The 18,097-nt window shown below is 35.6% G+C and overlaps 1 long non-coding RNA gene across 1 annotated transcript; it reads right to left on the reverse strand.

Annotated features, from left to right (window-relative positions):
• Positions 1-6,408: 6,408 nt before the first annotated feature.
• LOC306652076 lies at positions 6,409-17,771 on the reverse strand. The gene is made up of 3 exons (XR_013761301.1): positions 17,681-17,771; positions 7,910-7,981; positions 6,409-6,580 (listed from the first exon to the last, which is right to left on the reverse strand). It is a non-coding gene; the product is annotated as an uncharacterized lncRNA (long non-coding RNA).
• Positions 17,772-18,097: the final 326 nt, after the last annotated feature.

Here is an 18,097-nt window from a genome sequence, read left to right on the forward strand (position 1 = left end):
GCAACTTCTGTCCAAAAGATCTCAACTTGCTCCCCCTTCTAAATTAAAGAAAGATAAGTGTACTGACAAAATGGGATCCCAGGAAAAGGTGTTCTTTCTTTCTTTCTTTCTTTCTTTCTTTCTTTCTTTCTTTCTTTCTTTCTTTCTTTCTTTCTTTCTTTCTTTCTTTCTTTCTTTCTTTCTCTTTCTTTCTTTCTTTCTTTCTTTCTTTCTTTCTTTCTTTCTTTCTTTCTTTCTTTCTTTCTTTTTGGAATTGTTTTTCTGAAGTGGATTCTCTACTTAGGTTATAAACACACAAAACACAAGTACAAATTTTAAAATTATTTCTTCACACCTTCCATTTTTGACCATCCCTGTAATAGCTTGGAATCTGCTGTTAAAATATCCTGTCACAGCATCTTAAAAAAACCCAATCAATCCCAATCAATCTCTGAATGTGGCATTGGTGAGAATTCAGCACCCTGGCAGTGGTGAAGGCTATATATGGTGATTCTTCTCAGCTTGGATGTAGAGCCAACACTCCTGAGTCTCTCAGGAGAGTGCCATGCTGTGCTGTCATTTGCTTTCATACAGGCAGCTGGAGTCCTGTCCCACAATCCAGAAAGAAGACAAGAAACAGGCTTATCTGACTGTTAAATCTGCAAGGCTTTTATTCTCAGCAGAGGCAAACTTCCCAGCCCAGGGTGGATTTGCAGCTCTGGTGACTAGGAGTCCCTCTGTGGATTGTGGTGTCAATAGACTGCTTTGTGGAAGAACCACAGTGAAGGTGCCAGCATTTAAGACTTCATTATTCTGGCCACCAACATGTTATTTTCCCCTAGAATTGGTCTCAGCAGTTTCATTAATTATCAAGAGCATTTGGGCTTAAACCTGAAATGATAAGTCTACTCTGCTCAGTGGAACAGAAAGAAACAGCTAAATCTCTTTGAATCATGAAATGCTGAAAGGTAAACAATTTTACATCAAATCATGTGACTCTGGCATTTCCTACATAGTCAATGACCTACAAGGTTACTAGGGTAAATACATATTTTTAATAAGCTCCTCATTTGTTTTAAGCAAGGCAGTTTTGCAAGTATGCCAGGACCATCTGGCCTAAATCTTGAGAATTAACTGTTCAGCATGAGCTGTGACAGTGTTCCAATCTCAAAACCAAACTTACCAGCTAGGAAACCTCAAGCAAGCTACCTAACTTCTCTGAGCCTCAATTTTGACATCTGTAAAATGGGGAGAATAAACCATACCTACATTACAGGTTTGCTGGGAAGATTAAATTGGATGATCCATCTAAACCCTGTAGAAGTGTCCAGCACACAGGAACAAGTTGTAGCAACTACACTCACACCTCCTGTTTGTAAATGTGATCAAATTAATAAATGAATCAGTAATTAAAAATGGACCTTACTAACTGTATTTCATCTATTTATCGGTGACAGTCTCAATTGTATATTGAGAAGTACTTAATGCTCTGAAACAGATGGACAAAATTGAAGTAGCTGTTCTTTCAGGATCAAATTCACAGGCTCAGGTGACCTAAGATCTAGTATTTGCATGCTACTTCAGAGCCAGGTTCCAACCATAGTATGTTACATTAACATTTAATAACCAGGGTATTTGGGGATCTCCTGATTCATCCATCAGTGAAGTCTTCTCAAAGTCTAAAATGATAGTTCTCAGCCTGGAAGTGTGGTGCACATGCTTGTAATCTCAACAACCTAGGAGAATGATGCAGATGGATAACAAGATTAAGGCCAACCTCTGAAATTCAGCAGTGCCCTAAGCAATTTAGTGAGACCCTCTCTAAATATTACCACTAGTACTACTACAATAAAAACATCTAATAATAATAATAATAACAATAACAATAATAATAATGAACAAGGGATGTAGCTCTCAGTGGTAAAGTGCCCTGGGCTTAATGCCCAGTATCACAATAAGAGACAGTTTTCAAAAGCACAAAACAGCTAACTTTCTCTCAAACAAGATCAGAAATACCCACCTATTCCTTTCTAATCATTGAGGTGAAAATTAAGATTTAGGATTAAGATTTCCATTGTCTAAAATCAGTACCTACAGCTGTCTGGACAAAAGAAGCTGCAGATTGCTGTCCAAGGGATAAATACCTCAGAATCCACTGTCTTGCACAATATGTTTGAAATGCCTTCTACTATGTATGCAAATAAAGATTGTGAAATGACATCTCCCACTCCTCCTACTCATCTCTGTTCTCCCTAAGGACCCTGTAGCCTTAAAGAGATATTTGGTTACCTTTTAAAGGAAAGTTCCTAAAATTCCTGCACTGAGTAATCACTGGAAGAGTGTGAGCTTTTATAACCTCTCCCCATAGGCTTGCGGAGCCAGGAGGCAAGACTGACTGAAGGAAAGTGCTATAGAAAGGAGTCACAAGCAATTCCCATGATACATTAGCATTTATAACTAATATAGTAGTTGTCCTATGGTTTTAATACGAAAATATTATCAATCATTTGGCATACAAAATTGTGTCCCTGAGTCCTTTCAAATTTATGTAATATGGAATAGGTCTTCTGAAACTAACATAAAAACTATTCTTTGGGACTGGGGTTTTGGATTATTGTTAGAGCACTCGCCTAGCACATTTGAGCCACTGGTGCAATCCTCAGCAACACACATGCAAAAAAATATCCCTTGAACTTTCAATACCGACATTGTATTCATACTATAGCATCAAAACTGCTATAATCACTGGTCTCTGTCTGTTCATACTAAAATACTTTCCATTCTATAAAATATAAACATAATAGAATAGCTCACTGGTTTGGGACTCTTAATATGAATATGATAAATTTGTTGTACCCTCTAAAACTAAGAGTTGCCATGTGGTCTTTAATGCTAAAGAAATATTCTTACTAATCCATGTTAAACTAGTACAGTAGATTCCCTGGGACCTTAAAGATGATTTTAATATCCATAGTGGCCATCTAATGTTCATTTAATATCCTTCACATAACATCTAAATCTAGTAAACATGTTCTCTATAGCATTTAGTATTAGCATAATATTTATATCATAAACTTTATGCTAATAAAATATCTGCATTGTGGCCATTGAACTAAGAGAATATTCATGAGATACTATTAAATTAATGTATTGGCTTTCATGTTGACTTTAGTCCTAACATGATTTGCATACTTGAACTTCTAAAAGTGATGTAAATATTTATGTATGGCCCTTGATACTAATATGATATCTATAGTATAACATTTTAAACTGTTACAATATGTGTCCTGTGTCCTTTAATATTAATGCATTATTCATACTATAGCAAGTATAACTAATATAATTGCCTGATGTTTTAATACTATTACATAAATCACAGTACTGAATTTAATATAAACAAAATAGCTTCCATACATCTAGGATATTTTTAGAAGATGAGTGCGCTAGCATCTATAACAAATATAATAGCTTCCCTATAGTCTTTTATACAAAAATAATATCCATGATAAAATATCTTATGATAATACAATATTGGCACTTAGCTCTTAATAGTAATGTAATACCTATACAATAAAATCCAAAACTGATGTAATATCTATTCTGTGGACTTTAGTTCTAAGATGGAATTCATACTAGAGCATCTAAAGAGTGCCTTCCCTTGCCATAGACCTGCAAATGTCTTCTTGTGCAATGTAGAAAGGCTCCAGTGTCTCTTTCCATAGTATAATATGGTTACACTACAAGGGACCCCAAACACCACAACATCCTGGTGCCCAAGGACTGTAGCTCCCTCCTCTCCTAATGAATCTACATTAGCATCTTGTTTCAAAAAACAGAAATCAGCAGAGGTCATCAGATTTCATTTCTAAGGTGGAGTCATGGGATATCTTGTTTTTGTCTGCTTCCATATTCTCAGTGGAGAAAGCACCACTTGGATTCTACAGCTTTGTGGAAAAACTTGGTGTGGCAGCTCGCAGAGGCCTGGGGACACCTTCAAGTGGCAAGGAAATGGAATTGCTGTGATTTAGTTCTACATGCCTGAGATAGGTAAAAATACTTGGGTTATAAAATGTACTGATTCACAAATTATATAAAGAAGAAAGGATGGTATAAAATGGCCAAAGAGTTTGTTCAATATCATAGTCATAACATTGGGAAAGGACTTCATTTTCTCCATGTCTTTAGGCAAAGGCTATGTTTCTTCTCTCAGGTGGCAGAAAGCCACTTCTTTATCGGGGTGGGTACTGGGGATTGAACTCAGGTGCAATAAACCACTGAGCCACATCCTGAACCCTATTTGTATTTTATTGAGAGACAGATTCTAAAAGAATTGCTTACCACCTTGCCATTTCAAAGGCCAGCTTTAAAATTGGGATCCTCCTACCTCAGCCTCCCAAGCTTCTGGGGTTATAGGAATATCCCACCACACCCTGCACCTGCAAGCCACTTCCTTTTGCTTTATGTGCTGTTGAAGATAGTTTCCTCCTATGATTTCAATTAAAATTTGGAAACAAGGCCAATTTCAGAAGGCAATGTTGATTCAATAGCTAAGGCTACTGGAACAGAGAGAACACACAATTCAGTTTGAGGACTGGAAAGGGAATAGGAGACCATTCACTGCAAGGAAGAATTACTAACAAAATGCATCTTCACTGAGCTGCCTGTTTTTACTGTTGAATGGAACACAAGGAGGTGATATCTTTCCCTTCCCCTAAGGAACTTCAGGAATTACCTACCCATCCCAGGATATTCAAAACAATCTTTCTTGTGTGCACATAACTAATTTGCTGTTCATTACTTTCTCGCGAAAGGTGGGAGGAAGATGATAGACATCTGGCCTGAAAAAGACATGAAAATCGGTGCCCATATACAAAATCACTGCTGTGGGATGGCTCCCAAAATAGGGCATTGCTAACTGCTTCAATGTTTCTTGAAATTTACTGCAGAATGACAAAAATTGGCGGATCACCAAAATAATTAACTGTAATCCTGAATGATGCTGGACTTCATGCTCCCTCAAGTTCCAATGAATTTTAAAACAGGACATTATCCCTGATTTTTCAACTGATAGAAGTCAAAGACATAAAAAAATTCTCTCCTTTTATCTTCTGCTCCTAAATTCATTCATCTTATGGTATTAGACCAAAGTTAAATCAGTTTCCATGTTTCTATACACAATAGTTAAGTTAACAAGTGCAGCTGGTGATAGTTTGTCATTGTTGGGCACTCCTTAAAAAGTGTCTCAAAATTCCCATGCTGGAATTTTTACTTACTATCCAAAACAGGAGAAAATAAGAACTCACAGAAAGGGGGTGATGGATCCTGTTTCCAGTGGATTTAATTCAGAAGGTGACAGATTTACTTTCTTAACAAATAAGCCACATGAATAAGTATATCAATAAAGCCAACCTGAATGCTGGTTCCCTGCCTCAAATACGTATTTCTACAAATATTCTCAATAAGAATCTGTACCAAATCAGCCCAGTTCAGGCTTTTACACTCTAAATGACAGCATCACCAGTTCTAAACACTGAGGCACCAAACTCTAAGGGTTTTACTATTCCCTGTGTGACTATAGCATCTAAGACAAAGGTGTAATGTTCCAAATTCACAACAGAAAAACAAAAGAACAAGTATATTTTAAAACAATAATTTTCTCAGAGCTAGACCCATCTAGACAAAATAATACATTTTTAATGATATATTCATGACCACAGTTTCCCTGATGAAATACAAATTAAGCTAAAGCAATGTTTAAAGACACAGTGTGAAACCCAGGACAGTCAATGAAAGTCCAAGATTGTGAAAACCTAGAAACAATGCCCACAGACATTACCTTCTGGCCTCAGGTTACCAAGGTGCAGCAAGTCAGCACAGGCTACATCTGTCTCTCCTCAGGTCCTTTCATCTGTACCCGTGCACTCAGGGTATGGTGATCCTGACAAAAATGCTGAAACTTTGATCTTACTTGGTTGGTCTCAGGTGAAAGACTGCAGTTCAGATTTGAAGGGTCAACTGCAAGTGGCATGGAACCCTGTGTATGACTGAGGAATGGTTCCATGCAATTAATTGCTTTATTGGTGATGGGATCCACCAAGAGAAGCAGGACATAGACCATCCTTTTTATGGTTTGATTGGCTACCTCCTATACTATTTCATTTATTGGGCATGTTTGGGTCATTTTGTTTCTTGTGGAGTCTTCTGGGAATGTGCACCCTGGCTTCCAGGAAGTGATCTGTTTCTTATCTCTCTGATTGCTCCCAGATGAGGCTCACTAGGAGCTATCCTAGACAGGAGGAAATTATCTGACACTTGCAGATTATCTTCTTCTTCTTCATGGTCCCTCCACAGAGCCAGCTGTGGCTCCACTCCAGTCCAGGACTCTAATGATGACTCAGAACTGAAGTAATGAGGGTCCAGTCTATGCTGTGGCACTGGTAACAGAACCCCATTCTGGTCATGCGCTTGGGTCACAGGTGCTGACCACATACTCATTTGGGGAACCAATTGACCTTTATTTCCTCCATGAAGTACTTCTTAAAGCATGGAAACCAGATCCCATCTGAGGTGCACAGTATCTTCAAGAGAGAGGTGGATGCTTCTGTACATAGCAGAACAATGTGGCTCCCAGAATAGCAAAGTGAACCATCTATAGCAGGATACATGTATAGGGATACATGATTTACATCACTGTGAACATTGTACAGACTTGTGAAGTGAGTTTTCTTTGTTTGCCAATAGTGAGAAGAGTAAAAACATCTTGGCATAACATCCTCACCCACATTTGTAAGCCTACTATTTTATCTTCACTAATTACACACGATGCTTTTCTAATAATGGAAAGCTGCACAAGTAGCATTTATGTTCAAATGAAATCCATTTTCGCGATAATTTTTAAATGGAATATGTGCAGCAAGTGTTTTCTAACTTTATGGAATGAAATAAATGTAGACACAAAATAAAACTCATACCAAAAATAACCCATTAAAGTCCAAAACTAAAATTTAAGAAAACTAAATATATTACAGGAGGAAAAACAAAAAATCTATGTGATCTTAGATTTAGTGTTGGGTGTGCTTGTGTGTGTGTACTGGGAACCAAACACCCGGCCTCACATATAATGGATCATCTCTCTAAGACAGAGTGACATATCCGTCCCTTGGTCATTAGTTTTAACACTTCCTACCTAAAGACAATGGACAGAAGAAATATACCAATAATATGGACTTAAAAAATTAACATTTTTTTTCCAACTGAAGTGTTGCATACCTATGATGCCAATTGCACAAAAGTCTGAGGCAGAAGGATTGCAAATTTGAGATCACCCTTAAGGAGAAACTGTCTCAAGTAAAAATACCAAAACAAGAACAGAAAAAGAGCTAGGGATGTGACTCAGTGATTACTCATCGTTGGGTTCAATCTCCAATGCCCAAAAGTAGATATCTGAATAGACACTTGAACAAGAAAGAATAAAATAAGAAAATAGTTATACTTGATGATGCTCACTATCTTATCATGTTAGAAAATCATAAATTAAAATAATAGTGAAGTATCTTGACACTGCAATTAGCACCAGTATACTCTAAGAAGTCATTACACTGAAAAAGTAGGATATGGAACACCAGTATTTTCAGGTATTGCTGAAAAGACACATGATGCAGCCACTTTTGAAGGTGATATGCCAGTACCTTTGAAGGCAAAACAAATTTAATCTATGACCCAACTGTGTGCTTATAATTAATCTGCATTTGGAAATGTTCTCTGAAAAAGCATGCCTAGCCAAAACTACCATGCAATTATACATATCATAACTATAATGCTGGCTTATTAGATAAAATATCCAAATACCTTTCTGCAGCTGAATGCACAACCAATCCACAATAGAAAGAAATAAACCACAAAGTTACACAGAAACACAGATGCATCCTACCTATTGTGCTGCTAAGTGCAATAAAACCAACTGAAGAGACAACATGCTGCGTGGTCCACCTTTGATGACATTCTAGAAGAGACAAAATTATGGTCAGAGGAAAAGGGGCACAGGATGAGGCCCAGAAGGGTCCCCAGTGCAACAGACTTTGTCCACAATGTGTTGGGGTGCAACACTTTCCTTATGCTTGCTTGTGTACAACAATTCAAAAGCTCCATGACCACTTCTTGTACAGACATTTATGAAGACTTAATCATTTAGGCCTGATGAGTATTAATTCAATCTCCAGCTGCTTTCCTCAAATTAAATGGGAAACAGAAAGCTCCAAAATTATCATCAGGGCTTGAACTTCCTCATAATCACCCTCAATCCTGAAGCTACATTACAGATCAAACAAGAGCCCTTATTAGAGCAATAGACCTTCCTATCACCATAAAACATTTTGCAAAATTTAGGACCCACTTGTGAGGAATAACTGGTTGGAGCTGATTCCTCAATAACAAATGGACAGGGTAGATTATTTGATATTGATCTTATAGGATATTCATCAATATTGAGTCATTGGTATAGATTTGTCATATTGACTTTGGCATAGATTCATGACTATTAACTTGTTAGAGTAGCTTTGTCAATATTAACTCATCAGGGTGATATCACTGATATCACCTTGATGAGGTAGATTTGTTGAATTGGTTCATTGGTGTACATTTTTTTGATATTTACTATTGGTTTAGATGCTTCGGTGTAGATTATCAGTTTGTACTCATCACTGTAGATTCATCAAATTTGAATAAACAGCAAAGATTCTTTGGTATTTATCCAGTGTAGTTTCATGAATATCAAGTTGTGTAGATTCATCAGTTTCTGACATCACTGTAGATTCATTGATATTGACTTAACTGGGTAGATTCATCACGTCAAAACATCTGTGTAGATCCATCAGTGCAAATTTGTCGATTTCATCACATCACTGTAGATTTGTTGATATCAATTTGTCAAAATTGATTCATCAATTTGGATTTATTGATATCAACTCATTGGTATAGATTCATTCATATTGATTGGTCAGTATAGATTCATCAATATTGACCAGTTGGGGTACATTTATTGATATTGACTGGTTGGTGTAGTTTTGCTGATATGGCCCCTTGGTATAGATTCATCAATATCAATTAGTTGGTGTACATTCATTGATATCAACTCTTTGGTGTTGATTCATAATTATCAACTCATTGGAGTGCATGCATCAATATCAACTTGTTGAGTCATTAATATTGACTGGTCAATAAAGATTCATCATCCACGACCAGGTGGGGTAGATTTGCCAATATCAGCACATCAGGGTAGATTCATAGATATCAACCCATACAGGTAGATTCATCAGTATCCACCCAGCAGGGTATATTCATTGATATCCACCCATTAGGTATATTCATTCATATCAACTTATTAGGTAGAGTCATCAATATTGTCTCTTCAGGGTAGATTGGTCAATATTGGCTTAGAGGGGTATATTTGTCAATATCAACTCTAGGGGTAGATTTGTCCATTTTGATTTGATGTGATGGATTCACCACTATCAATCAATCAGTGTAGATTCATTGATATTCACCCTTAAGAATAGATTCATTGATATTGATCCATAGGTGAGAATCATTGATATCTACCTGTTGGGGTAGATTTATTGATATAGACCCCTTGGTGTAGATTCATCAATATTGATTCATCTGGGTAGATTTGTTCCTATCAAACAAACTTGATTGATTCAATATCAACTTGAATGGTTTGATTCATTGATATCAATTTGACTGCTTAGATTTGTCATAATTGACTTGGTGTAGATTCAGCAATAATGACACATTGGGGTATATTCATCAATATTAATTTATCATGGTAATTTCCTCAATATTGACCTATTGGGCTTGGTTCATAGATATTGAATCTTCAGAGTAGATTGGTTGATATAGACCTGACAGTGTAAATTTGCCAATACTGACATATCATGAAGCGCATCCAAGAAAGGAATAAGAAGTCAACAACAAAATGACCTAACACTACATCTCAAAGCCCTAGAAAAAGAAGAGAAAACCAACAGCAAAAGTAGTAGAAGACAGGAAATAATTAAAATCAGAGCTGAAATCAATGAAATTGAAATTAAAGGAATAATTCAAAAAAGTTGGCAAAACAAAAAGTTGGTTCTTTGAAAAAGTAAACATATAGATAAACATTTAGCCACAGTAATGAAGAGAAGGGGTTAGAAAATTTAAATTACAAACTTCATGATGCAAAAGGAAATATCACAACAAACACCATTGAAATATATAGCATTATTAGAAGCAACTTTGAAAATCTATACTCCAACAAAATAGAAAATTTCATAACATCAAAAATTTTTTGAGACATATGATCCTCCCATATTGAATCAAGAGGACATATACAATTTACACTGATCAATTTCAAGCAATGAAATAGAAGAAGTCATCTAAAAGCTTACAAAGAAAAGCCTAGAATCAGACAGATTCTCAACTGAGTTCTACAAGACCTTTAAAGAAGAACTTATATCAAGTATTCCATGAAATATGGAGGAAACTCTTCCAAATTTATTTTAGGAAGCCAGTATCATCCTGACACGAAAACCAGAAAAATACACATCTAGGAAAGAAAACTTTAGACCAACATCCCTGGTGAATATAGATACAAAAATTCTTAACAAAATTCTGGAAAATCACATAAAAAAACATTAAGAAGATACTGCACCACAAACAAGTTGGGTTCATCACAGGGATGAAAGGTTGTTTTGACATCTGGAAACCAATAAATGTAATTCATCACATCAATAGACTTAAGGTAATGAATCAGATGATTATTTCAATTGGTACAGAAAAACACATTTGATAAAGTACAACACCTTTTTATGCTCAAAACACAATAAAAATAGAATAGTAGGAATATTTCTCAACATTGTACAGGTTATCTATGCTAATCCACACACAACATCAATCTTTTATTTATTTATTTTTTAATTAAAAATCATAAATTTACATAGGGCAATGTTGTTTGATTCATTCTGTTATTTTTCCCTTTTCCCTCACCACTCCCACCCCTCTTTTCCCTCTATACAGTCTTTCCTTCCTCCAATCTTACCACCCTCCTTATACCTAACCCTAAACCTAACCCTTACCCTAACGCTAACCCCTCCTACTCCCCATTGTATGTCCTCATCCGCTTATCAGTGAGATTATTCGTCCTTTAGTTTTTTGAGATTGGCTTATCTCAGCACGATATTCTCCAATTTCACCCATTTGCCTGCAAATGCCATAATTTTATCATTCTTCATGGCAGAGTAATATTACATTGTATGTATATGCCACAGTTTCTTTGTCCATTCATCAACTGAAGAGCATCTAGGCTGGTTCCACAATCTGTCTATGGTGAATTGAGCAGCTATGAACATTCATGTGGTTACATCTCTGTAGTATGCAGATTTTAAGTCCTTTGGGTATAGGCCAAGTAGTAGGAGAGCTGGGTCAAATGGTGGTTCCATTCCAAGCTTTCTGACAAATCTCCATACTGCTTTCCAGAGTGGCTGCACTAATTTGCAACCCCACCAGCAATGTATGAGTGTACATTTTTCCCCACATCCTCTCCAAACCTATTATTGCTTGTATTCTTGATAATCACCATTCTAATTGGGGTGAGATGAAATCTTAGGGTAGTTCTGATTTGCATTTCTCTTATTACTAGAGATGTTGAACATTTTTTTGTATATCCATTGGTTGCTTGTATATCTTCTTCTGTGAAGTGTCTGTTCATTTCCTTAGCCCATTTGTTGATTGGATTATTTGTATTCTTGGTGTAGAGTTTTTTGAGTTCTTTATAGATTCTGGAAATTAGCACTCTATCTGAAGTATGAGTGGCAAAGATATTCTCCCACTCTGTAGGCTCTTGCTTCACATTACTGATAGTTACCTTTGCTGAGAGTAAGCTTTTAGTTTGAATATATCTCAGTTGTTGATTCTTGCTTTTATTTCTTGTGCTATGGGAGTCCTGTTAAGGAAGTCTGGTCCTAAGCCAACAAGTTGAGGGTTTGGACCTACATTTTCTTCTATATGATGCATGGTCTCTGGTCTGATTCTGAGGTCCTTGATTCATTTTGAGTTGAGCTTTGTGCAGGATGAGAGATAGGGTTTTAATTTCATTCTGTTGCATATTGTTTTCCAGTTTTCCCAGCACCATTTGTTGAAGAGGTGATCTTCTCTCCATTGCATATTTGTGGCACCTTTGTCTAGTATGAGAAAATTGTATTTATTTGGGTTTGTGTCCATGACCTCTATTCTGTACCATTGATCTACCTGTTTATTCTGGTACCAATACCATGCAGTTTTTGTTTCTTTTGCTTTGTAATACAGATGAAGATCTGGTATTGCTTTGCTCTTTCTACTGAGGATTGCTTTAGATCTTCTGGTTTTCTTATTCTTTCAGATGAATTTCATGATTGCTTGCTCTATTTCTGTATATTACATCATTGGGATGATAATTGGAATTGCATTGAATCTGTATAGCATTTTTGGTAGTATGGCCATTTTGACAATATTAATTCTACTTATCCAAGAACATGGCAGATCTTTCCATTTTCTAAGGTTTTCTTTAATTTCTTTCTTTAGTGTTCTGTAGTTCTCATTGTAGAGGTCTTTCACCTCTTTTTTGAGATTGATTCCCAAGTATTTTATTTTTTTCAAATAGGGCAGTTTTCCTAATTTCTCTTTCTGAAGATTCATCACTTATGTATAAAAATGCATTGGATTTATGAGCATTGATCTTGTAATCTGCTACTTTACTCAATTCACTTATGAGTTCTAAGAGTTTTCTGGTGGAATTTCCAGGTTCCCCTAAATATATAATCATGTCATCAGCGAACAGGAATAGTTTGAGTTCTTCTTTTCCAATTCGTATCCCTTTAATTTCTTTGGTTTGTCTAATTGCTCTAGCTAGAGTCTCAAGAATGATGTTGAATAGAAGTGGTGAAAGAGGGCATCCCTGCCTTGTTCCAGTTTTTAAGGGGAGTGCTTTCAGTTTTTCACCATTTAGAATGATATTGGCCATGGGCTTAGCATAGATGGTCTTTACAATGTTAAGTAATGTTCCCACTACCGCAATTTTTTCTAGTGTTTTGTGCATGAAGGGATGCTGTATTTTATCGAATGCTTTTTCTGCATCTATTGAAATAATCATGATTCTTAACTTTTAGTCTATTGATATGGTGAATGATATTTATTGATTTCTGGATGTTGAACCAACCTTGTATCCCTGGGATAAAACACACTTTGTCATGGTGCACTATCTTTTTAATATATTTTTGTTTGCAACGTGATAAAATTTTGTTGGGAATTTTTGCATTGATGTTCATTAAGGATATTGGTCTGAAGTTTTCTTTCCTCGAAATGTCTCTGTCTGGTTTTGGTATCAGGGTGATATTGGCTTCATAGAATGAGTTTGGAAGGGTTCCCTCCTCTTCTATTTCTTCATAAATATCTATGCCCTGAACATTGGATCATCCATGTACATCAAACAAATCCTTCTTAATTCCAGAAATCAATTGGACCACAACACAATAATACTAGGTGATTTTAACACACCTCTCTCACCACTGGATAGATCTTCCAAACAAAAATTGAATAAAAAAAACATAGATCTCAATAACACAATCAACAATTTAGACATAACCAACTTATATAGAATATACCATCCAACAAAGAACAAATACACTTTCTTCTCAGCAGCACATGAATCCTTTTCTAAAATAGACCATATTTTAATGCCACAAATCTACTGTTAGCAAATACAAAAAGACAGAGATACTACCTTGTATTTTGTCAGATCATAATGGATTGAAATTAGAAATAAATGACAAAATAAAAAACAGAAACTTCTCCAATACCTGGAGATTAAATAATACACTATTATATGATGAATGGATAACAGAAGACATCAGGAGGGAAATAAAAAAAATTCTTAGAAGTAAATGAGAACAAAGATACATCATATCAAAATCTCTGGGACACTATGAAAGCAGTACTTAGAGGAAGATTTATTTCATGGGGCACATTCAACAAAAGAAGTAGAAATCAACAAATAAATGACTTAACACTACAGCTCAAAGCCCTAGAAAAAGAAGAGCAGACGAACACCAAAAGTAGTAGAAGACAGGAAAGACAGGAAATAGTTAAAATCTGAGCTGAAATCAACAAAATTGATACACAAGGGCTTGTGCTTGTAAGGCAAGCACTTTACCAACTGAGCTATCTCCTCAACCTCACAACATTATTCTTAATGGAGAAAAACTGAAAGCATTCCCTTTAAAACCTGGAAAAAGACATGGATTCCCTTTTTCATCACTTCTATTGAATATTTTCCTGAAACACTAGCCAGAGCAATTACACAGACTGAAGAAATTAAAGGGATACAAATAGGAAAAAAAGAACTTAAGCTATCCCTATTTGCTGACTACATGATGCTATATTTAGGGCATCCATAAAACTACACCAGAAGACTTCTAGAGCTAGAATTTTTGAATTCATAAATACATTCTGCAAAATAGCAAGATGTAAAATCATCACACATAATTCTGATGCATTTCTAAGTTATGAATCTTCTGAAATTGAAATTAGGGAAACTACTCCATTCACAACAGTCTCAAAAAAAAAAAAAACACTTTGTAGTCAATCTAACAAAGAGGTGAAAAATATCTACAATGAAAACTACAGAATCCTAAAGAAATAAATTTTCAAAAGCCTTAGAAAGATCTCCCATATTCTTAAGTAGGCAGAATTAGTATTTTCAAACTGGCCATAGTTCCAAAGTCACTATGTATATTGAACAAAATTTCAATTAAAACCTCAATGACATTCATCAGAGAAATAGAGAAAGTCATCGTGAAATTCATTTGGTAGCATAAAAAACTGAGCATATCCAACACAATCCTGAGTAGGAAAAGCGATACAGGAGGTGTCACAATACCAGACCTTAAAATCTACTATAGAGCAATAGTAACAAAAACATATGTTATTGGCACCAATATGGACAGGTAGACCAAAGGTATAGAACAGAAGACACAGAAACAAACCAACATAAGTACAGTTACCTCATACTAGATAAAGGTTCCAAAAAATTGCAAAGGAAAAAAGATAACCTATTCAACAAATGGTGCTTGGAAAACTGGAAATCCATATGCAGTAAAATGAAGTTATACATCTATCTCTCACCCTGCACAGAACTCAACTCAAAATGGATCAAGTACCTAGGAATTAGACCAGAGAAGGTTTATCTAAATCATCATGTTGGTTTAGGACCAGACATTTTATAAAAGCCTCCCAAAGCACAATAAATAAAAGCAAGAATCAATAAATGGAATGGATTCAAACTTTTCTCAAAAAAGGAACAATCCATAATGGGAAAAGAAGCCTACAGAGTGGAAGAAAATCTTTTATACATGCACTTCAGATAGAGCACTAATATCTAAAATTTATAAAAAACTTACAAAACTTTACACCAAAAATATAAACAACCCAATGAATAAATGGTCTAAGGAACTGAGCAGACACTTCACAGAAGATATACAGGTGATGTACAAATATATGAAAAAGTACACCTCATATCTAGTAATTAGAGAAATGCAATTAAAAGCTACCCTAAGATTTAGTCTAACTCCAATTAGAATGGTAATTATCAGAAGCACAAACAATAATAAATGTTGGTGTGGATGTGGGGAAAAAGATTCACTCATACATTGCTAGTGGGGTTGAAAATTGACGAAGTCATTCTGGAAAGCAGTATGGAGATTCCTCAGAAACTTGAAACGGACCTATCATTTGACCAGCTATCCCATGCTGGGGTCTTTGGCCCCCTTGCTCTTCTCAACCAGCAATAAGGGAAGGGAGAACTCCCCAACAAGGCCAACCTGGGAAAGGTAGGGTCAACTGACCACCTGCACCCAGCCCTCTGGGCAGAGGACAAAAAGATGTGTGGGAGACCAGTCACAGCAGGAACTCATTTATTGAGGAAGTCACACAGCTTTTATGTAGGGTGAAGACCAGGCAGGAACCAATCAGCTTAAAAGTCAGCAAAGCACAGGGGGTTCAAACAGACGAGAGTCCCATATGACTGTATGGCAAGCATGAGCAGATCATGTTCACGGAACTGTTGTTAACCAGTCCCTGATGGTGGTCTGATTTATCATCATTAACTTTTGAAATGGCCTTTGACACCTTAATCCTGCTCACCCACCCAGAAGTAAGGAGTCAGCCTGAGTTAGTTAACATGTCATTAGTCCCAAGAATTCCACTCCTCAGTTTATACCCAAAGAACTTAAAATCAGCATACTACAATGACACAGTCACATCAAGGTTTATAGCTGCTCAGTTCACGATAGCTAGATTGTGTAATCAAAGTAGATTCTCTTCAATTGATAAATGGATAAAGAAACTGTGATATATATACACAATGGAATACTACTCAGTCATAAAGAAGAATAAAATTATGGTATTTACTGCTACATGGATGGAGTTGGAAAATATAATGCTAAGTGAAATACACCAATCCCCCAAAACCAATAGCTGATTATCTTATCTGATAAGTAGATGATGAGACATAAAAAGGGGGCTATGGGGGTAAGTGAAGAATGGAGACACTTTGATTTGTGTAGAGGAAAATGGGGTGGGAGGAGGTGGGGAAGGAGATATAGTGGACTGAGACAGACATTATTATCCTAAATTTATGTATGATTACACAATTAGTATGGGTCTACATTGTGTACAATGTAGAAACAATAAGTACGATAAGTACACCCCATTTGTGTATAATAAATCAAAATTCAGTGTTTAAAATATATAAATATATATTATATATATATATAATATATATTTAAAATATTGTCTTGTCAGGGTATATTTGTAGATATTGATGTATTAATTTTGATTGATATTGATGTATCAATGTAGATTCATTCATATCAAAGGTGTAAATTTGTTATTGACTACCTATTGGGGTACATTTTTCAATATCAACACTTTGGTATATATTCATCAGAATTGATTCATTAGTGTAGATTTTTTCATATTGACCAAACCAAATAGATTCCTCAATATCAACTCAAATTGTTTGAATCATTGACATCAACTCAACTGGGTAGATTGATTGAAATTGACTCATCAGTCTAGATTTGACTATACTGAACATGGTGGCAGATTCATTGATTTCTACTCATTGGTGTACAATTGTCAATGTTGTACCATCAGTGTATCTACATTGATATCAACAAGAAGGTGTAGATTCATTGAATCAACTCTGGTTTATATTGGTCAATAAAGCCTCAATGAGGTAGATTCATCAATATTAACCTGTCAGTCTTGATTCATCAATATTGACTTGACAGGGTAAATTTATCAATATCTACTCATTAGTGTAGATTCATTGACATCTACTCATTGTCATAAATTTGTAGATAGCAATAATAAGGGGTACATTTGTTAATATCAACCCATCAGTGTAAACTCATAAATATCTACTAGTTGGTGTAGAGTCATTGATATTGACCTCTGAGGTTAGATTTGTCAGTATCTACTCTTCAGTGTAGATTCAGTGATATTGACCAATTGGGGATGATTGGTCAATTTTGATCTGTCATGAGAGATTTGATGATATCGACTCAATTGAGTGAATTCATCAATTTTGACTCATAGGTAGAGATTCATAGAGATTGACTCAACTGGCTACTTTCATTGATATTGATATATTGATATTAATTTGTCAATGTTGATCCACTGATATTGACCCATCAGGGTAGATCCTTCAATATCAAGTTTTCTGTGCATATTCATCAATATTAACCTGTTGAAATAGATTCATCAATATCAACACTTTGTTGTAGATTTGTCAATTTTGATCATCAGGATAGATTTGCCCATATTGATCCATCAGGCTTCATTTCTCAATATGAACTGTATTGGTTAGATCCATTAATATCAACTCTGTGATTAGATTCATCAATATTAACTTAACTGGTTCAATTTGTCAAAATGTACTCATTGGGTTAGACTTATCTCTATCAACCAATGGGGTTAGACTTTTTGATAACTCTTTGGTGTAGATGCATCAAAATAGATTTATCAGGGTAGATTAGTCCATATCAAC

The sequence above is a fragment of the Sciurus vulgaris genome, assembly GCF_902686455.1.
Source record: "Sciurus vulgaris genome assembly, contig: HiC_scaffold_632_arrow_ctg1, whole genome shotgun sequence".
Taxonomy (NCBI): domain Eukaryota; kingdom Metazoa; phylum Chordata; class Mammalia; order Rodentia; family Sciuridae; genus Sciurus; species Sciurus vulgaris.